We start from the raw sequence: 22,824 nt of genomic DNA on the forward strand, positions 1-22,824 counted from the left end.
TGAGTTAATTGAGGGTTCCACCCAACAAACGAAATCTTGGATCAGAAGAACCACAAAAGTCACTAAATAAACCTGTGCTTAACCCCTTGGTAGCGCAGTACAAAAGCAGTCAGACCTAACTTAGATGCAATGTGTAAAGTATTTATTCAGCAGTCAAACAGTAATAAAGTAAAAATACAACACAAGAAAAATCACAAACCAATTTAAAAAAGAGCATATTTTAATAAATATAATGATAACAAGACAACAAAAATCCTAAAAGAAGAACCAGAATTATGAATTTTGAAAGTTTTAGTTGAAAATAGCGCAAAAAAACACAAAGGGCAACTCACGGGTATCTAGTCATGCTAGAGCTGGACAAAGTTTAAAGTTCAGGCCAACTGCAATGGAGCGGGGTCAGATACAGGGAAAAGGTTTGTCCAGGGGAAGAGTTCACCTTATCACAGTCCTTGTCTGTTTAATGAGCCTCAGCTGGAGCTTCACAGTGGTGGTGGTGGTCGCTAGTTAGCTTGAAAAAGTTGGTTACAGTTGGAACTTCGCATTGGTGGGAGAGGTGGTGATTGTTGCTGGTGCAAGGAGCCTGCTTGCAGTCACGAAGAGCCTCAAATATCTGGATCTTCACCTATCTGAAGTAAGAGGAGTAGACTCTGATGCTTGCAAAGGGTCCATGATCTGGGGGGAGCCTCTTGTGGCTCTGGACTCACTCTAGAAGAGGCCAGCAGCTGGTCTCAGGCAGAACAAGTTGGTGCTGGTCATCTGGGAAGTTGCAGGGAAGGCTTCTGGAAGCTTGATGTGCCGCTGTAGCTCAAACCAGAGGTCAGCCAACTTACCCCTGGGGTAATTTCTGGGGATCCTGGGTTCAAGGCAAGCAGGTCCAGCCTTTTCTTCTTCAGACAGCAGAGCAGTCCTTCTTCTGAATCTTCCACAGGTGGAGGAGTGTTCTGGTGACAGACTCTGAGAGTGCTATTCTTTTACTCGGTGCCAGCCTATGGGTAGGGGATGCTCCCTTTGTCTAATCTTTGCCCTTTTCTGGTTTAAGCTCCAGTCTGTCTAGGGGGAAAAAGGCAGGGAGGCTTAGGTGTGAGCTGCATTTGCCAGTGGCAGGACGGGCAGACTTAGAAGAGGCTATCTCTTGAAGCTCAGGAATGAATGAGTAAAGCCTCCAGGCCAACCTGTTCAGGAGAGGAACACCCTGCCTCACACTAAGGCCTTTTTATCCCAATGTCTGGAGGCAATACACAAACACCACAGGAGAAATATTCACAAGTCATGTGACCTTGGACACTGGCAGAAAGGCATGTTTGGTTTATGCAGAAAATGCTAACTTTCTAAAAGTGGCAGTTTCAGAATATTACCTTAAAATCTGACTTTACTATTAGAGAGGATATTACATTACAATTCAAATGAGTGCAATAAAAATGTATCTGTTCACAAACTTAAGTTATCAGTGTAAAATGTAACTCACTTTTAGTCTATGGTAGAAATAGCCTTGCTTCAGTGAAAAACTACTTTAGGAGTTTTTCACTGTCAGGACATGTAAAGCCTAAGCACACATGCACTTAAATAACATGCGCCTTGCCCTATGATGGTCTCCCTTAGGGGGTACTTATAAGTGTTAAAAAGGAATGTTTAGGCCTTGTTAAAGGTTTATTTTGCCAGGTCATATTGGCAGTTTAAAACAGCTACAGCTGCAGTGGTCAGACTAAAACATGTTTTATAGAGCATCTTTAGTAGGTGGCACAATGTGTACTGCAGCCCAGTGGCAACTTTTAATTTATAGGCCCTGGGTACATGTAATACCATGAAATAGGGATGTATAAGTATAATAAATATGCCAATTTAGTGTATATCAATTTTACCATGTTTAAGGGAAGGAGCACATACACACTGGTTAGCAGGAGTAAGGTGTGCAGAGTCCTAATACTGACCAATACAGCCTCAGTAAAGACAGGGTAGTGAAGGCAAAAGGTCAGGAGGAATACCAAGTCAAATACGTCAGGTTTAACAGTTAGCATCCTGATATGCTCACCTGCACTAGGAAAACCACCTATGTGTCTCCCCTACTACTTTGAATACAATTTGAATGCCTTGAGTTCCTTCAAGGGTATTATTGCTCCATTTTAAAAACTGTTTAAACTGCCAGAAGGCTTCATGTAATGTGTGACACCTTAAACAAAATCTTGATGTTTCTGCTAAAAGTATGCATTCTGGGACTTATCGATTTTATTATGTTATAGTAATCTTGCAGTACCAAGGCTCTTTTAAGTCAACCTGTTTGCACTGACCCCACCCACATTGTCATCATCATGCCCATCTTCACGCCCCACTTTATGCCCTAGCTATACTGTCAAACCAATGATCAATGAGCAATTACAATGATCATAACTTCACAGATGACATAACAGATGGCATCACAAATTACATAATCACATTGGTGACATTTTATATTACAACAATCTAGTGCTCAATTGTCCTAATCCAGATTAACTAGGGGGAAAAGGATGTTGCAGCTTCACTACTAGGTAATAATTAGTCATGGCTATTAAATGGAGTTCTTGACACACAAAAATGAAGGGGAGAGAGGTACTTCTCCTTTTCCGTCCTCCCTTATTTCTATAGAAAACAAACACAGCCTGGGAAAAGGAGGAAAATGTGATGCTATGACAAATTTCAGAGCACCTCTCAGTGGAAATATGCAAAGTTCTTTAAAGATTGCCTTCACCAACTAGTAGTGGCATGCTTCATCGTCGGGCTTGCTACAACATCCCCATGCAGACGAATGCCAGGGCTGCAGCACTAGGGTATTGGGGAAAGACAATACAAAATACACATATGGGGATCTACTCTGCAGAACACACAAAAGGAATAAATAAAACAAGCTCTTGGGGTCCTACTCAAATTTTACAAATAGACTCCCTGGACAGAATTAAAAGATATATCGCTTTAAATAGCAGCTCCTTGCTTGCAGGAGCAATGTTTTTATCTCTGTCATGTTAGTGTGCATGGAAAGAGATGAAAACCCTGCTTTTAGCAAGCATTTACAAGCATTGCCCCACAGAGGAGGTGGTTCCCGGGACTTGGGGGTGCATGCGGCCCCCTGTATATTTTTAACATATATTGCCCCGGGGAAGTGGTGGTCACTGGGGAGCGGGGCCGCATGGGCCCCTCCGCATACATTTAATCTTCATTGCCCTGGGGAGGTGGTGGTCCTCAGAGCATGGGTGGCAGCGCACACACCCCACACAGACTTACCATTGTTTGCACCAGGGAGGTGGTGGTTCCCAGGGCGCGGGGGTCGTACGGTCCGCTCCCATACTTTTAACATACATAACCTCAGAGAGGTGGCTATCCCCAGGGCTTTCATTAGCCCTAGGAGGGGGCCCCTGTGTCCCCTCCTATATTTTGGCAATGACCCTGGGCCCACCCAAGAAAAAAACAAATAGCAAGTGCAGGAGACCACACTTGCCTTTTTTGCAAAATCACAGCAAAATCTGCAGATACTTGTGTGTTTTAAAATCACAGCAACATTTGCAGATACTTTTAAGCCTTTTTAGCCTTGGTGTGCATACTTTTCAGCTTTGGGGGAACCAAGACTAAGGAATTAGGGTAAACATAGGCTGCCTCCCTTTCTTTTTTTTCTTTGAATTTGAGTCTCAAAATGGCTGGCAAAACACCCTGGCTCAAGTGTTTACAGCCAATCAAATCTCTGCACGAGATCCGGGGTGTTTGCAAAGTCTTCCCCTCTTCCAGATATACAAATTTGGTTTTCTTTTAATATTTCAAAAACTACTGAATGGATTTACACCAAGTAACAAAGCACTCTTTCTGGACCAAGAGCTACCTTCCTGCCAAATTTGGTGTAATTCTGTCCAGCAGTTTGGGCTGTTGTTGTGTCTAAAATCTCTGTGGGAATTAAAATGGGAAATACACTTTTTTACCCGCCTTTTTCTTGATCCTCACTTGATAGATCACCCCAAAACTTTCTATGCACAACAAGATTCTTAGTAATGCTTTGTTGGGAAAATTTCATGAAGATTGGTCAAACGGTGCCAAAGATATAGGCAAGTCAAAAAATGTTTTTTTAATCGAAACATGGTCCTAACTATAACTACCTACTGGCAACCACACTGCTTATACCCTTTCATATTACATCAGCATGTTAAATCATGGCATTCATAATAACACTCATGTTATCTCAAATGACATAATTTATTAGAAGAGTATGCATGGTCAAAGACGAGTTATAGTTAATTTAGTCTGGCCAGCGAGTTAAAACTCTGTATTGAGGTAATGAGGCATCATTTTCAATTTCTCTGTTATGGTCTTTGAAGAAGAAATATAACTCTATTCTTTCCAGCAGTCAGCAGGGTCACTATAGGTCTTCTTGATATTTAGAAGTATTGGGCTGTGTGTATAGCCCACTTTGTGTTATTAAGCCATCACATAATGCTGTATTTCCTAATTTGATTTCTCACCTAGTTTTCTATTCATTTTCCTTAATATGTTACCAGAAATGTGTATTTCAAATGCCTTTTTTAAATGTAAGTGCTGCAGACTTTATTTTCTTAAACCTTTTTGGTTTATGGTAGTATTGTTTTTTTTTTACTTTCTAGATACATTTGAGAATATACAGTGCTACTTCGTAAACATTTAAAAAATACATACATCAATAAAAATAATTTTTCCTATCTCTACAGACTTTGCTAAACTACCTCCTTTTTCCTATACATTACAAAAAGAGCTTTATTTGATGTTAAAACATAAAACAAAAACAAAGTGTGGCTTAAATATGGCTGCCTTTTTATTTTACAAGGGCTTTGATGAACTAATAATATTGTGTTTCGTGATTGCAATGTACTGCGGTGTAGCACGAAGATACGAAGGTACACGACTGTCAACACATTGCTAAGTTTTTGACCCCATTACTGAAAAACAAATGAACAAATTTTGAACTAATAAGAAAAAGGACTCTTTCCAAACCATAATCTATATTCCTGCCAAATTTCATGCAAGTATGTTCAGCTTCTTTGTTGCTAAGTTTGTTTAAAAAGTTGGTTTAAAAACTTTACATTATCAGCCTATGTAGGAAAAAGAATAGATTTGCAATGTTTCCTGGAGATTTATCAAACAGTGACAAAGTTGTTAGCAAGCAAAAATCTGAGGAATTCGTATCTCTCAGAACATTACCTATAACTAGGGAGTGGCTACTGCATCACATCAGTCACGACATCTTTTATGACATCATTGCTAATATCACTGCAACATTTGTAACAAAATTATTGATGAGAAAACGGCACATGGAGGGGTCACCAGTTATAGTTACCTTCGTGCACAAGTTATAGTTACTTGAGATAATTATAACTGGTGAATTTCAATGGCTCTGCACTTTTAAAACAGCATTTTTCTAACTCACACCTTCACCTAATTATAATGTCACTTTAACCTTTGTTTTTTCTGTGAATTTCAGCGGTTGCTAGTAGATAGTTATAGTCAGGACCTAGTTTTTATAGGAAAAGCATTTTTTGTTTTGCCAATAACTTTGACGCGGTTGGATTAATCTTCACAAAACTTTCAAAACTAGTATGCCACTCACTTCAGCTGCTGTCTGGAAAGTGTTGGGGAGATAAGTCTAGTGGGGGTGAAGAAAAAGAGGGTCCCAAAATGTGAGACTTTTAGCCACGACAACAGTCTGAACTGCCAGACAGAATCATACAAAATTTAGCTGAAAGCTAGCTCTTGGTCCACAAAGCGCCCTTTTTGTTATTTGCTGTACATCTGTTCAGTAGTTTTGGGGATATCTAAAGTTAAAAAGGTACATATATCTAGGGATGCAGATCCTCCACGGATATGACAGTCTCTGTGCTGATATCTAATTGGCTGCCAACACTTCAACCAGGAAGTGTTGGCAGCCAATTTGAGACTCATACTCAGCGAAGTCCCAAAAATAAAGTTAGAAATAAAGAAAAGTGGTCAGGGTATGAATACACTGACCCCCTAGGACTGGTGCTGGGGTCCCCCAGCCACCCTGCCAGGGCTAAAAAGCATTTTTTGAAAAATGTTCCCACAGACCCACAGAGGATCAGTGGATCGCAGGAAAAATGAAAAAAAAACAAGTGTGTTCTTCTCTGATTGTTTCTATTTCAGCCTTTGGGTGGGCCGGGTCCCCAGGGGCATTCCCAAATATAAATAATGGGGAGGGAGTGCACGTGAACCCCCTGCCCAAGGTCAGTTTTGACCACCACCTCCTCTGGGCTTTGTGACATGAATTGAGAGGAGGGGGGCCACAACCCCCTCAATGATCTTATAAGGCCCCGAGGACTGACACCTCCCTGGGGTTGGGCCTGGTATTAACAGGGGCTGTCTAGACCCCCTTCCTGTTTTTTCAATTGCCCCGGGGACCACCACTGCCCCAGGGTACAGTAATCATTAAAGGAAAAGCGAGAGCAAACTGTAAGTCTGTTCCCATCTGGTGTGAGCAGCCAAACTGCTCCTGCTCGCAGGGAGTGGACTTTTCATCTGTTTTCAGGAAAAGAGGTGAAACAATTGCTCTCGCACGCAGGGACAGTTGTCTCATCGATAATTTTATTACAAATGTTGTAGTGAGAATATGAAAGCTCGCATAAAAAATTCATCAATTATATATTATGTGGAGTAATTAGCTGTGCAGGGCAGAGGCACACGTTCTAATTACCTTAGGGCGTGAGTTATAGTTACTTGAAAGTACTCTGATTATAACTCCTGAATTTCTATGGTTTTGAACAAGTAAATTCAGAACCTAACCATAATGTCGCTGTAACCTTTGTTTTGTTCAGTGAATTTCTCTGTTTTTTTTATGTATAGTAATTTTCATTACTGTACGTTAATCCAACCACCTGCTTGTCAGCTTCTGCTGTCAAAAACCGAAGTGTTTACTGTGACCTGGCTGCAGCTCCAAAGCTGAAGCCAAGCCACAGCAAACAGCTATGTTCTATGGGTGGGCAGCCAAGGACATATCAGGAGACAGCCCTATGGTTTGGGGGTCCACAGTGGCCCCACTCCAATGTGCACATAGCCCTGGGGAAGTAGTGATCCCCAGGGCTTGAGGGTCTGAAACTGACTCCCTTTCAATATTTTTATTGTTTGCCCCAGGGAGGTGGTGATCCCCAGAGCTGCCGTGGGGCCATGCGGCCCCCAAACCAGATCTGGACATTGCCCTGGGGAGGTGGTGATCCCCGGGGCACCAGGGGTGCAGCGCACCTCCCCACACCAGATTTAGACATTGTACCAGAGCTCAGGGGCCACGCATACCCCGCATTTCTTATAATTAAAGTCATGTGGAGGTGGTGGTCCCCGGGCTCTGGGGGAGGCCAACGGGTCTCCCCCACATACTTGAACCAAATAGCCCCATGAAGGTGGTGGTCCCCAGGAAGGGGGGAGGGGGCGCAGGCCCTCCTGCATATATCAGAAAAAGTCACCCCGGTAAGGTGGTGGTCCCCGTGACGTTATAGTTAGGAAATACAAATTCACTTAAAAACGATATGCCCTCGCCATGCAATGCTAATTACTCCACAAATTGTGGCACTCTATGTTTGTTAACATCATTTATAATATCAATGTAATTTTTGCAGTAACATTTTGACAGAAAAACTGTGCATGGTGTGGGCGTGAGTTATAGTTACCTTAGGGCATAGTTTCTATGATTTTGTATGTTTCAAATGTGAGCCTAACTAAAACGTCCCTGTAACATTTTGTTTTTTAAGGTAATATATAAGCATTATATTACATAAATGCCCCAGGAGGTGGTGGTCCCCGGGGCAGCGAGAGGAGGCCGAGCGCCCCCCCCCCCCCAGGTTATGAAAACAAAATCCCAGGGAGCTGGCTGTCCCTAGGGCAGAGGCCCCCCGGCATATGAAAGAAGAAGCTTCTGGGAGGTAGCAGTCCCAGGCGCATTGGGAAAGAGCCAAGAGGCCCTCCTGCTTTTTTTTCAAAAAGTCTGTGGACTTGGCCCACCCGGGGGCGTTAGATTAATGAAACGCGGGACACCACATTTTATTTAATGTTTATTTTAGTAGTGGAGTCATGGATCTACTGCAACTCTGCTAGTAAAATGTAAAAAAATGCTTTTTAGCCCGGGTCGGGGGGGCCTTTTCAGTCCCCACCACCAGAGTTAAGAGGTCAGGGTGTGCGGACCCTGACCCTTTTTCTTTGTTTTTTACTTTTTGGGGGGACTCTGCTTCAGCCGAGTCCCAAGATGGCTGACAACACTTCAACGACTTCTGCTGTTGAAGTGTTATTAGCCAATCAGATCTCTGCATGAGATCGGGGAGGGGTCGCGAATCCTTCACATCCCTAGATATACGAATTTGGATTTTCTTTAATTTCTCTAAAACTACTGAATGGAATTACACCAAAATGAAAATGCACTCTCTGGACCAGGACCTACATTCCTGCCACATTTGGTGTAATTCTGTCAATGTTTTTGGCATTATTGCTGTTCAAAATCCCTATGGGAAAAATGAATGGGGATAACATGTTTTGGGACCCCCCACCCTCTTTTCTCAGCTTCCCCTGGACGGATCCCCCCGAAACTTTCCAGGCAGCAGCTGATGGGACTCGTAAATGTTTTGGGGAAATTTTGTGACGATTCTTCAAACAGCGCCAAAGATATAGGCAAGTAAAAAAATACTATTTATATAGAGACTAGTTCCCATCTATAACTAGCTGGTGGCACCCTCCTCACTCTTTTGTTACAGTCAGCAATGCGGTAGTATAGCTCCAACAGATGTGTCAGAATTTTTGAAGCATCTTTGAAAACGTGCGCCATGGAGCTCTGTATTTTAAATAATCCATTGTATTGTTAGGGAATGTGCGGGAAGCACAAGAAATCTGACACATCAATGGTGATGCGTCATATTGTTGTAAATGAGGCCCTCAATTTTTATAACAATAACAATGATTACCTTTCATTCAATTTGGCCTTCATATATAGAACAATCCTACTAGAAGTAGCAAGAAAGCCCAAAAAATAAACTAGACTGCATATGTACATTTTCAGAATTACTGCATAAACAACTAAAAGACACATTTATGATCAAATGATTATGTAAATCAACGAACAAATACATAACAAATAAAATTCATAAAAAGAAAGACATCACATTAAATTTTATTGCCACTCTGTAGTTATGGTTAGTATTCCCAAAAACAGGAATTCCTCGGATATTACCTTCGTAACAACTTTCCATCCATTTGACGAATCACTACAAAGCTTTCCAGACCTGTTAGACCTGTCAGGCATGGGGTGGTTTTCTCACAGTCTTTTTGCCTCTCCTCCTCCATTTTTTCTGGACCTATTTCTGTTGGCCTCAAGGCTCTGCGCACCTTATCACTGCTAACCAGTACTAAAATGCATGCACTTGCACCTTAAACCATGGTATAATTGGCTTATCCACAATAGCCATATTTAAATTACTTGTAAGACCCTAGAAAAGTGCACTACATGTGCACAGGACCTGTAAATCAAATGCCTACCAGGGGACCTGCAGCACTGATTAAGTCACCCACTGAAGTAGCCCTTTAAACAGGTCGCAGGCTTGTCATTACAGAGCTGATGTGTGCAGTTTAACTGCCATTTCAACCTGGCAAAATAAACCTGTTGCCAGGACCAAACTAGGCGTGGGTGATAAATTCTGCTCTGCCGCCAGAGTTGGCGGAATTTTGCTGACTCTGTGTTGAGGCGTAGTATGCTATTACATTCTCGCCCCTATTCCAGTGTATGCCACTCCAGTCTACACCACTTCACTGTACGCCACTGCACTATATGGTACTCCACTATATGCTATTCCAGTCTAAGCCACTCTACTGTACACCACTCCAGTCTACGCTATTCCACTGTATACCACTCCACTATACACTACTCCACTCTACGCTACTTCAGTGTACACCGCTCCACTATATGCTATTTCACTCTACTCAAGTCCACTCTATATTACTCCACTCTATACCACTCCATTCTATGCTGTTCTGTCTGCGGAATGGCATTCCACTCTCCACTGTTCTACTCTACTCCGCTCCACTCTACACTATACGCTAGTCCACTGTACGCCACTCCATTCCATGCTTTTACACTGCAGGCAATTTTAATCTTTGCCCCTCTATTGTATGATATTCCATTCTACCCCACTGCATGCTCTTACACTGTACCCTACCCCACAATACACCACTTCAGTCTAAACCACTTCAATGTATGCCACTCTATTGTATGCTGCTACATTGTACACCATTACACTTTATGCCACTCTACTGTACGCTGCTACACTATACGCTATTAAACTCTATGCCACTCCACTGTATGCCACTCCAATCTAAGCTACTCCACTCTACACTTTTCCAGTTTATGCCACTCCACTGCACACTTCACCACTCTACCCCACCCCAGCGTACCCTCCTCAGCTCTATATAACTCCACTCTACAAAACTCTATGTACTATACTAGACTGTACTCCACTCTATTCCTGTACTCTTCACAGTCTAGATTTGCACTCAACTCTATGCCCATACACTCTATTGCAGAACACTGTGCTCTGCTCTACAACAGTTCCCAACACAGTACAACACAGCACTCCACTATACTGCATGAGATGCCACTGAAATTCATAACAGTTTTCTTGACTCTCAACTTTGCCACTTCAATGTATGCCACCAGACTCTACGCTAATCCATTGTACCCTACTCTACTCTACTCCACTCTACTGTCCACCACTCCTGTCTATGCTATTCCCCTCCATGTCACCCCACTCTTCTACACTTAATTTTATGGTATTACATTGTACTCTATCCCACTGCATGCTACTCCACTTACAGTAATCCACTCTATGCCACTGCTGTCAGTGTGTACCACTCCATTGTATGAGACTCTCCTTCACTCCATATAACTCCACTCTGTAAAAGTCTACCATATTTCATGGCAGTCTACAACATTCTACTCAAACCTATCCCCGTACACTCCACTGTCGAACTATATACTCAACCTTATGCCCTTACACTCCAATGTACAACACTCTCAATTTAAAATATTTTTCTATAAGACACAGCACTCAACTCTACTGTACGAAACTCCCATTCCAATTTATAACAGTTTACTACCTACACCAGTACACTCCACTGTCAAACTATATACTCAACCTTATGCCCTTACACTCCAATGTACAACACTCTCAATTTAAAATATTTTTCTATAAGACACAGCACTCAACTCTACTGTACGAAACTCCCATTCCAATTTATAACAGTTTACTACCTACACCAGTACACTCCACTCCATGCCACTGTACTCTATGGCAGACTGATACACTCTGTTGTACTTTACTCCACACTATGTTAAGCCACCCAACTCAACTGGACTCCACTGTATATGACTATACCTCACTCTGTGGTACTATGCAACAATCCACTCTAAGCAGCTCCATTCTTTCATACACTACTGTATTCTATGAAACTCCACTCTACTACACTGTAAGCCACTCTCCAACACTTAACTACAGTCTATATCTCTTCACTCCACAGTACAACACTGTGCTCTACTGTATACCACTGTATAACACTCTACTAGTCTAATCCACTATACAACCTTGTACGCAACTTTTTGTATGTCACTGCACCGTACTTTACTCCACTCTACACTGTACGGTACTCCACTTTATGCCATTGTATTGTATCACACTGTATGCCAGTCCACTCTACCACACTTTACATTACTGTATTGTACACCACTCCACTCTACAAAAAGCAACTGTATGTCACTCTGCTCTACTGTAGTCATCACTTTCCAATACTGTTTTGACACCCTACTACACTCTCCTGTACAACATGCTACTCCAATACTCAGCTGTATGCCATCCTTTCCACTCTGCTGTACTCCATGCCACTATAGTACATAATATATGACCTCGCTCTATGACACTTTACTCCACTCTACACTACCCTACTCCAGTGTACTCCACAACACTATAATCCACTCTAATATACTTTTTCTCCTCTACGTCACTGTACTATACTCTGATCTGTGCCGCTTCTCTGTCCAACACTGTTCTCCTCTCTATGTAACTCCACTCTACAACACTGAACTACACTCTATGCCACTGTACTCCACTGGATGACACTCAAAGACATGCCATTCAACTTCTCTCTATGATACGCCCCTCAACTATTTGACACAACACTCTCCTCCACTGTACTCTATGATCCTTCACTTGTTGTTCACTCTATGACACTCAACTTCACCCTACTCTACTCTACTGTTCGACACGCTGTTCTACTGTAGAACATGCTCCTCCAATCTACAATACTTGACTCCACTATGGGAGATACCATGCCACTAAACTATGTATTACTTTACTACACCGTATGATACCCTTCTACACTCTACTCTATTCCACTTGATTCATAATCTACAATTCTCCAGTCTATGCCAATAAACTATACAACACTACACTGTACTGTATGACACTCCACATAACAACTTTCCACGTGGTACACTGGACTCTAGGATTTTAAACATATTTTCCTTAAAGCTTTTTTTAAAAAACATTGAAATTCAATGAAAACACCAAAGGTTAAAGCTTACTTATAGTGAGGAAAACATACATTTCCTATACAAACACAGTTTAAACTACACAGACTTTAAAAATTATAAAGTTATACTAGGAACTTTCATTTATAGTTTATCCAGCACTCCCAAATTATTATAAGAAGCGGACCTCGTTACTGTCAATACCAGGGCAGTGCGTGCTCTATTGGCGACTATAATGCAAAAACCCAGCACTCTCAAAACAACGTAATTTATGCATTGTGCTGATATGTTGTTGTTTAACCTTTTGCATTGCAGAGTTCAATCCTGAAGACTTATTTTTTATGTGCTTACAAATGCTGTTCATTTGCAATGTATTGCTGCAGGCTTTCAGAGTGTGTTAGGGTGTGGTCCCTTTCCAGGGCCTTCTAGAGACTTTCCCTGCAACATGCCTGGGTGTGGCTGTGGGCTGGGCCAAGACTCTATAAAAAGGAGCCAGCCCAGCTCCAAGTGCTCACTATTCAGAGGTCCCGGTGCAGAGCAGCAGCTACTTCCTGAGCTCCTGTCTCGGTGGCCTATTTGATCTTCCAGACATCTGACTTTCATTCTCCATTTGGAGATCCTTGTTCTGGGCGGTAAGATGGTGTTTGGGCTGGCCTCCCGACGCCGTTATAGAGAACTCTCATGTTCTTGGGCCTAATTCTTTTATGATTTGACAGAGTACTTTGCGCGTGTGAAATATGCGCTTGAGTGTTTGTGACATTTGCATGGTGGCTGAAGAATCGGCAAGACGCGCTTTTCGTTTTATGGTGTTTTAACTTTGTTATTCATTGTGCGCTACCATTTCTTGACATTTACATGGTGGCATAAGAATCGGCAAGACGCGCGATTCGTTTTATGGTGTTTTAACTTTGTTGTTTATTGCGCGTTACCATTTCTTGACATTTACATGGTAGCTTAAGAATCGGCAAAAGACGCGCGATTCGTTTCATTGTACTTTGATCTTGTTATTCATTGTGAGCTGTTATTTATTGGCATTTACATCGTGGTTTACGAATCGGCAAGATGCGCGATTCGTTTAATGATGATTTGACTTTGATATTCATTGCGTACTACCATTTCTTGGCTTTTTACATGGTGACACTTGAATCGGCAAGACGCACGATTCACTCCTCAAGTTTAATTCATGTTGTTTATTGTATGCCACTATTCTAAGATATTTATCATGTAATATTCGAGTTGACAAGTTATGTGATTTGTTTTTCCTGAATCCATATTGTGTTATTCATGGTGCACAAACCTTTTATGGTGTTTACTATATCTATATATATATATATATATATATATATATATATATATATATATATATATAAATCTACATTATGCGCAATTTGTGTTAAAACATTTTAAGAGTACACAGAAGATCAGAGTTTCTAGATGCAATATTGTATGGTCCTAGTATGCATTCTCCAAAAAAGATTTATATGACTGGTTTAAAATTTAGTCAGAATGTTTTTCTGATTCTCATGTAAAGGAAAGTACTTGAATAAGAAAGTTTTCATTTAATCCATCTGGGTTCCCTTACAGGTATTCAGCCATCTTGAAACTTAGTCATTTTAAACTTAATTCTTATATTGTTCATGTTTTCAGAATGACTATGCTTAGAATCATAGGGGGTCATTCCAAGTTTGGCGGGCGGCAACTTCCCCATCGAAAGACCGCTCCGCGGTCAGAAGATCACAGGGGCCATTTCGACTTTCCCGCTGGGCCGGCGGCCGCCCACCAAGGGAGCGCCCGCCGGCCCAGCGGGAAAGGCCCTGCAACACAGGAGCCGGCTCCGAATGGAGCTGGCGGTGTTGCAGGGGTGCGACGGGTGCAGTTGCACCCGTCGCGATTTTCACTGTCTGCTGAGCAGACAGTGAAAATCATACTGGGGCCCTGTTAGGGGGCCCCTGCACTGCCCAGGGGCCCCATGACACCCGTTCCCGCCATCCTGTTCCTGGCGGGAAAAACCGCCAGAAACAGGCTGGCGGGAAGGGGGTCGGAATCTCCATGGCGGCGCTGCTTGCAGCGCCGCCATGGAGGTTCAGCCCTGCCAGGGGTATTCCGGCAGGAAACCGCCGGATCCCCTTTTCTGACCGCGGCTTTACCGCCGCGGTCAGAATGGGCAATGAAGCACCGCCAGCCTGTTGGCGGTGCTTCCGTTGCCCGCGGCCCTGGCGGTCCAAGACCGCCAGGGTCGGAATGAGGGGCATAGTCTAGTATTGATTTCAGGAGATATAATTTTCATATTGTGTGTTCTAACCTTTTTCTTACTACAGGTCTCCTTCCCAGCTGTTTCCCTTCCTAATTCCCTCTTCCCCTCTTGAACTCTCTTAGCCTCTGTGATTTATCTATCAGAGTCTTGGAGCTGTTCAGTGGTGGACGTGTTGGGAACGTGCGCAGACCCAGAGGATCTGGTGACTCTGACACTTACATACTCTTTTCAGTTTGCTAACCAGATACCAGTAATGATAATTCGCTAATCTGCATACATCTTTATATATATATATACACACACACACACACACACACACACACACACATTATATATATATATATATGGAAAACCTTTGAATATATATATGTCATTTTAAGTAGAACCCCCAAACCTCCCCAATTTTGCTAAAATTAATTGCACATTTAACATGTCTTTCTTGGGGAACCCCAAAACCTGCAGTTATTTATAATTACCTGTACCACCCTATACCCTTGCAAACCCCTAAACTCTAAAAATACATTACCACCCTATACCCCTACCCACCCCTAAACCCTAAAAGTACCCTTACCACATATATCACTACCCACCACTAAACACCACACTATACCTGTACCCACCCTGAAACTTTATAACACACCCATGCACACACACACAGTGTCACACCACTTAAATATACCTATTTTGAATGCTAAAGGCAATGCGTGGTAATGGAGTCATAGTAAAGGCATGGGTTGTTAAGACAGCATTGTAAAGGCTGTTTGCTGGCAGGTACAGGTTTCAGAACCTCACACGTTGAATGAGTGGGGCTCTGGAATCTGTGCCATCTCAAACATCATGCTTGTCACCAAGCATCAATTTTGACCTGGGGAAGAAGAACATGGAAAATGCAACAGATTTTGTGCACATGAAAATTATTTTTGTGAATTAGTGAATGCACAAAATGTGTTTTTTTTCCAAATTATTTTTCCATCCAGGCCCAATAAATTATCTTTTTAGAATAGAGTAACAAAGGTCAACGTCAATGTGACACTAGTAAGAACACGAGCAAAGGACTTTAGGGTTCTGTCAGGGGCTACTTGTCATTTATGACTCTGGCCAACTGGAACTGCAGAGTGGTCTTGATCCTTGTAGGTTCTGCCTTGACCAAGTTAAGGGCGGCCCTTTCTGGTGGATAGGGTGCTGCTGATGATGGAACGCCAAAGGCAGTCCTTGCCCTCCAGAAGGAGTCCCAGAGGAAAAAACCCCAAAGGGAAAAACCTCTATAGCAGGAACTCCCTGGAACAACAATAAGCAAAAAAGGTAAGTCTTCCAACAAGAAAACAATACTGGAAGAAACTGGAGCAAGCAAGGATAAAACTGGAGAAAAAACAACCGGAGCAAAGATCACCACCAAAGGCACGACAGGTTCTACAGGTAACTATGATGGCCCTCATTACGAGTCTGGCTGTCTTAATACCACCAGACTCACGGTGGTGGTCAGACCACCACCTGGTCGTGGCGGTCTGACTGCCACATTACGACTGTGACAAAGCCGCCACGTCCTACCGCCGACACTGCCAGGTTGCCGCCAGTCAACAGCCTGGCGTCTCAGCGGTTGCATGCAGCGCCGCCCTGGGGATTACGACTCCCCAGTCCTTCATGGAAAGGCTGGCAGAATTAGGGTGTCAGGGGCCCCTGCACTGCCCATGCACGTGACATGGGCAGTGTAGGGGTCCCATGGACAGCCCTGTTGCACTTTCCACTGCTCGAATTACGGGCAGTGTAAAGCATGACGGGTGCTGCTGCACCCGTTGCACCGCCACATTGTCGCTGGCTCGATTACGTGCTGGCATGAATGTTAAGGCCCTGTTTCCCGCTGGGCTGGCAGGCGGAAATACTGTTTCCGCCCGCGGGCCCAGAGGGAAACTTGTAATAGGGCCGGCAGTATTTTGGCAGCACTGGCGGTCAGATGGCGGTACGAGTTTGGCGGGTGGCCTCCGCAGCCTGCCAAACTCGTAATGAGGGCCTAAGTAATTTCAATGACAGTGCGCATTACAATTAGCAGCCAAAATACACATCATGAAAAATCTTTATTCCACCATCCAATTACCTTATAAGATATGCAGTGAAATAAAATCACGAAGGTACAAATGAAACATTAAAAGTCAAAATCATCTAAAATTGATTAACGTGACAGTAATAGTTAAAAATGCATCATACATAAAAGGCATATCATGCAATAATTGTGGAGCACAGGCATATAGATTGGTGTACATAGTTTGTAATCGTGAAAAAAGTTTCTACTGGCGGTAGTCTTTGCAAACTTTCCATGGTGGCCCTACACTATCTATAGTTCGCCTTCTTCAAAAAGGTTAAAATAAGCACTTTCCTTAACAAGCAATAAAACTTACAAAAAAAGTACAAAGTTTATTGTGCTTTATTTGAACTGGCCGTCAGAAGGGCAGACAGGCAAGTTAGTGGCAAGCATACTAGCATACGGGTAAACTACAAGAAAGTGCACCAAATTCAGGCGTAATCTGATAAGAAAATGCCTCTTGTAAGTTACTAACCCAGGTCAAGTAAGGCTGAATGCCACAGCATGTACTGATCCAAACAAATGCAACTACAGTAGACATCTCTGCATTTTTCATCCTTCTTTCCTTGTCATGTTTGTCTAGGAATCATTTCTTCAATGGTCTAGACAAACTGGATGTAAGGGCATGAGTATTCAAAAGCAACTTGTCTGAGTACAACCAATTGCAAGTCTTGTGTATGTATGTGATCAAAGGGATTTTTTAGCTCTTTTCCATTCACAGGCAATCACCTAAGATTGCATGGTTCAATACAGTTTCTTCCTTAGACCAGGTTTTCACCCATAGCATGGCTGGAGCCTGAGTGAATTGCATATGTGCCCAATCCAACTTCCGTATGGCAGATAAAGTTACTGGTGGACTTTGGGACTGCCAGCAGCCTCTTAATAAAATCATTTTCTACCTTTTCCAGGCCTAGTTGGTAAAGAAGTCCCAAACACTAGCCCTACATGTAGAGCATGGACAACACTTGGCTTTGTAGATTTTTACTGGCTCATTAATTGGCTCGCTACATATTCTTGCTGCAAACCCTAAAACCGCTTCAATACTTCTTGCTAGTGGAACTGCCCTACATGCTTGCAAAGGACCCCAAGCCGTTTTGTCATCAAGTATGATTCCCAAATATGGGTAAGATAGGACCCTTCTGATTTTAGTGCGGTTAGCAAAGAAAGGCGTAATATCCCTCGTTTGAGATCCAAAAATCATTAATGTGTTTTCGATTAGTTAACTATTAAATCTAAGCTGCTCATAAACATGCAGAACTGATCCACTAGACACTGCAAATCCGTGGCAGTTCACTCTAATAAGACAGTGTCATCAGCATTGATTAAGGCTGGGATGCTACAATTGCTGACCATGGAACAATCAACTCTAAATCCTGTAGATGGTTTCCCAGGCCATTACATGTAGAGAGAAGAGGACTCACTCCAGAGTAAAAATGTCTGATAATTCACCCTGCAGGATCATACCTGACACTGGCTTTTACATCAAGACGGAATTCTCTTGAGAAATTAATGATACTGGGCTCGACCCTCTGCTCCGCCATGATTGCCCAGAGTTTCAATCTATTGATGGAGTTGAAGGCCAAGCTCATATCCATAAAAGCTGCATACATTTTGTCTTCCTTTGTTATAGTATATTTGTTAATTAATAGACTGAGATTGAGGCACTCTTCTACAGTCCCAAGGCCAGAACGGAACCTAAACTGAAGATCTGATAACACATTGTTTTCATTTGACCATGTTTGCATGCGCCCCAATAGAATCTTACCCATCATTTTAGCAGAGGAGTTTATTGGAGAAATTGAACGATAGCACTTAAGGTCCCCCTTAGGTCCCTTTGTAAAGATTGGGACAATAGTTGTGTTAGGCCAGGCCTTGAGTGGACCGGTAGATAGTACAGCCTGGAGAACATTTGTCAAGAGAGGGACCCAGAGGGAGAGATTTGCTTTGGAAAGGTCTACAGGTATCCTGTCCGGGCCTGGGGCTTTTGCGGTGGGGGAATAGTTGGCAGCTTTCAGCACATCAGATACTTCAATGTCAAGCGTGCAGAGCGGTTGCAGAAGTATGTTTAAGTGTAGGAGTCTGGACCATATTCAGACCATTGCCTAAGGTGAGGGCAGAGACTAAATATAATAAAAAGAAATATTCTACCCAAGCCTCAGAGGGAATCAATGTGTCAATCCCAGTATCACTAGCCCTCTCCAGGTAATTCTGATTGACTGATTGCCAAAAGAGCTTGCTATCTCTGACCTCACTAGCTTTGATCAAATCATTGTAGGCCTGTTCCCCTAATGTCCTTCCCTGGATGGCTATAGCAACCTGATGCTTCTTCCTGCACACTCTAACCCACTCTAGACTCCTGGGCATAGCTTTAGGGGCATAGGAAGTGCAGGGTCTCCCAGGGGCCCCTCGATGTCCCCATTCCGCCAGCCTTTCCAACCGTGGTGGTCTGACTGCCACTGTGGGTCTGGCGGTCTGAGGTCACCTCGGTTGTGATAGTAAGACTGGGCAACCTGCCAGGAAATTTAGGCATGTCATAAGCTACTCCTCTATCCGTGTCGGCCTGAGGGTCAACGTGCTTATTTCTGAGTCAACCCAGTTGATCCAACACAGTTAGAGGTAAGAATTGGTTCCTGGTGCTGGTGCAATTGCTAGTGCTTTGTAATGGCCATAGAGAGTTGTTGGCTAGTCTGTGAAAATAGCCCAATGGCAAGACATCAATGGCTGAGTAGCTGTGTGCTTGGAAACTGAGTCTGCCGGGAATTTTGTTGACTATCGCTCTGCTCCTAAAGTTGACAACAATACAGTTATTTTTGTCCATTTTAAGGAGAGTGCCAACCTAGGGGACTCCCCGGACATTGTTGATCTCGTTGTGTAGCTGCCTTGAACCATTCACCTTCCTATTGAGGCAGTAGACTACCTGGTTTAGCAGTTTGTCATAACTTTCAAGGGTGCCTGGATGCAGCGGGAGGGACACCTTTGAGGACTAGCACAAATTATGTCACCTTGGGTAGCAGCTGAAGAATTTGAGGGCCCAGAGGAGATGATTCTGATGACAAGGTCTTGTTTGAAGGCTGGGCACAGGCGTTATCTTGACTGTGAGCTATCTTGTTGCTACACCCTCCACAGCTAGGACCGTGGTCTAGAAATTGTTGTGGCACTTGAGGCTGTGAAGGGTGAGTAATGGAGACAGGAAAATCCTCCTGGACAGTGGCATGATTCACATCTGTATTAGTGTCTGTGCTTGCATCCTTAGGCAAGGGGCTGAGATGCTGGCCGTTGTGATTTTTATCCATAATATCCATCTCTAGTGAGACCAGCCTACTTATTATGGCAGTAACCAAGTTTACTATTTTGTCCTCTACAGAGGTGATTTTACTGACTGTGTCCATAGCCAACATCCCAGGCCCGTAGTAGTCAGCACTCCCCCCTTGGTTACTGGGCAAGCGATGGCTTTACCCCTTCTGCACTGAGGGCACTTCTTTTTGGCCAAGGGTGATGAACAGTATGAGTCCTGTTGGTTGGTTACGGCCGAAACATCATTGTGTGCAGCATCAAAGAGGGTTAATTCATCTGTCACAACTTCTGCGCACTGATTTCTCCCTATAGTGTCTGTCTGCTGCAGGGCGGTATGAAGGCTGCTGCTGGATCCTGGCTGATCACTTAGCTCTGATCCATTCCCTTTGTCAGAAACAGATTTCATGGCTGAGCACAGCTGCGCTTCCACACATCCATTCTCCTTCTCAAGTACTTCCATGGCATTTCTTAGGTATGAAACAATAGTGCCTGTTCGCATGTTATCCCTTGTAGTGGTTGATTTTCTCTTCCACATTTTAGAGTGGCTAAAAGAAAAGCAGGCAGAAGCAAAACAGAGCTTGGGGTAATGCAGAGCAGTGGAAATGACTGCCAGGAGTACTTACTGCATGACAGGCACAAAACTGAAGATCACAGTGGGGTGACCCAGTCCGACTCTTCCAGGCTTGTACGGGTGCAGATGGGCCCGCTCTTGGCTTAGTCCTTGCCCGGGCATGCACCCGGATATGTCCTAGGTGCACCCTGTGCTGTGGGAGTAGCGCCTCTCCTTTAAGCACAGGTTTGGCACACTGTTCTGTGAACGGGTGGCCTCTGCTTCAGATATTTCTGGCACTGGAGTCCCAAAGCAACAATGATGCCGCAATCAATACAATTATTGAGCACATTTACCAGGTGGTAGTATTAGCTGCAATTTGTATGGTATAATTTGAATAATGGAAAATATCCTTCAAGGAATGAGAATGTACAAAACCTCTAAAGTGTACACTTAGCGAGTTTCATTGATGTGCAAGTTGTTCATATTGATTCAAGCATCTCAGTGATCAGTGAGAGTTTTGCGCATTTAGAAAACTGTCCATTGTTAATAAAGTGCAAAATATAGATCTACACTTACATTTACATATGTACACCTCTCTGATGCTATTGCCTTTGAAACAATTTTACTAGGACATCTTAAAGTGCCTTTTCATAGCTTGTGCTAGCTAGGATGCCTCACTCTGCACATTCACTGTTTATTATTTCTGAAGCACACAGTCCAATAAAGTAATGGTTGTTTTTTTCAATTTACATTGTTTTTGCTGTTCTCAAGGAAAACGTTTTCTGCATGCGCTCAGTAATATTGCAACCACTCAAGGTAGCTTCCATCTGCTCTCTGTACAACACTCATTCACAATAGCTCACTATTGGTTTGTAACTATTTTGTTCTGTCATCTCCAGATGACATAGTATAATGGGATTGGATCAATATTCATGTAGTGGAATAGTGTTTAAATGGCAAGGGAACATGATGTTTAAAAGTTCTGTGCTATGATTTGTGGAAATTGTAATCCTTTTGCTCACATAATGATGAATTTGCATTTTTAGTTATGTTCTATGAGAAAATCTCCCATATGAAACCTCAGTTTGTGGGGGGAGAGACAGAGGTCTTTCTAAAGCTACTGGGGATACTGTAATATTCTTCTGATTTTGCTGCTCATTTTAAAGTTAGAATGTTTTTGATGTTGCCTACTATTCTGTACTGTCCTATTATTGAAAGCCTTCATGACACTGACTCTGCATCTGCTCTCTGTTATTCCTCTATTGCACTTTTTGAATTTTTGAATATATTTAATACATTTATTTAAAGTTAGTCTGCCTTGATACTCACTTAGAGAGTCTGTCCTTACTTAATTGATTTTATTTTTGATAGGTCCTGTTGTGTGTTATCTTGGGACACATTACCTCACGAAACTGAGGTTTAACACCATACCTAAACTATTCATGTGTTGGTGTGCTATTGAGGAGTCATTTGGGGTGTAAGAATTTAGGGGTTCCTCGCACCTCACAACACTTCCCCTGTTCTTTATGACTTGAGGTAAGAGATCTAAGAAAATAATCTGGGCAGAAAGTAAAGGATATATGTATAATCTGCAAATTGTTTGGTATAATCCTGATTTTATTTTAGCAACTACCTGGCATTTGCCTTTACACTTGTCCTCCTTCCACTCTAGCAGGTTACTAGGTGTGCACAATGGACACAGGAAGTTGTCATTGTACTATACCAAGAACAACTTCCAAGACCTGCTCCCCACTTCGCCCTCTGTCCCAAATACCTGCTTTAGTCAGCCTGTCTCACCTTTCCTTGGTTTTAGGGCCAACTGTGCTCAGCTTTTCAATGTGGGCACAGAGTGTGATCTTTGGCCATGGCCTCTGCTCAACCTCTAGCCACCAGGTTTACCCCATAAATAACCTGCACCAAAACCTCATCATTCTATCTATCGTATTGGGAAATGAATTCCAATTTTTCAGATCCTCTATTTCCAATTAACTGTGACACCCAAGGTGTAAAATAATTTCCCAAAATGTATACAAGGGCTCTTGAAACTGGACAGAAAAAGGAAAAAAGTAGAATGAAATCAACTCCTCCTTTCAATG

General features: G+C 42.8%; 1 protein-coding gene across 1 annotated transcript in view; it reads right to left on the reverse strand.

The window, feature by feature from the left end:
• Positions 1 to 22,824, reverse strand: part of LOC138287201 (sodium-coupled monocarboxylate transporter 1-like) — a 566,599-nt gene that overhangs the window by 54,320 nt on the left and 489,455 nt on the right. The gene's annotated exons all lie outside the window — the stretch shown is intronic.

Source organism: Pleurodeles waltl, chromosome 4_1, assembly GCF_031143425.1.
Source record: "Pleurodeles waltl isolate 20211129_DDA chromosome 4_1, aPleWal1.hap1.20221129, whole genome shotgun sequence".
In the NCBI taxonomy this organism is placed as follows: domain Eukaryota; kingdom Metazoa; phylum Chordata; class Amphibia; order Caudata; family Salamandridae; genus Pleurodeles; species Pleurodeles waltl.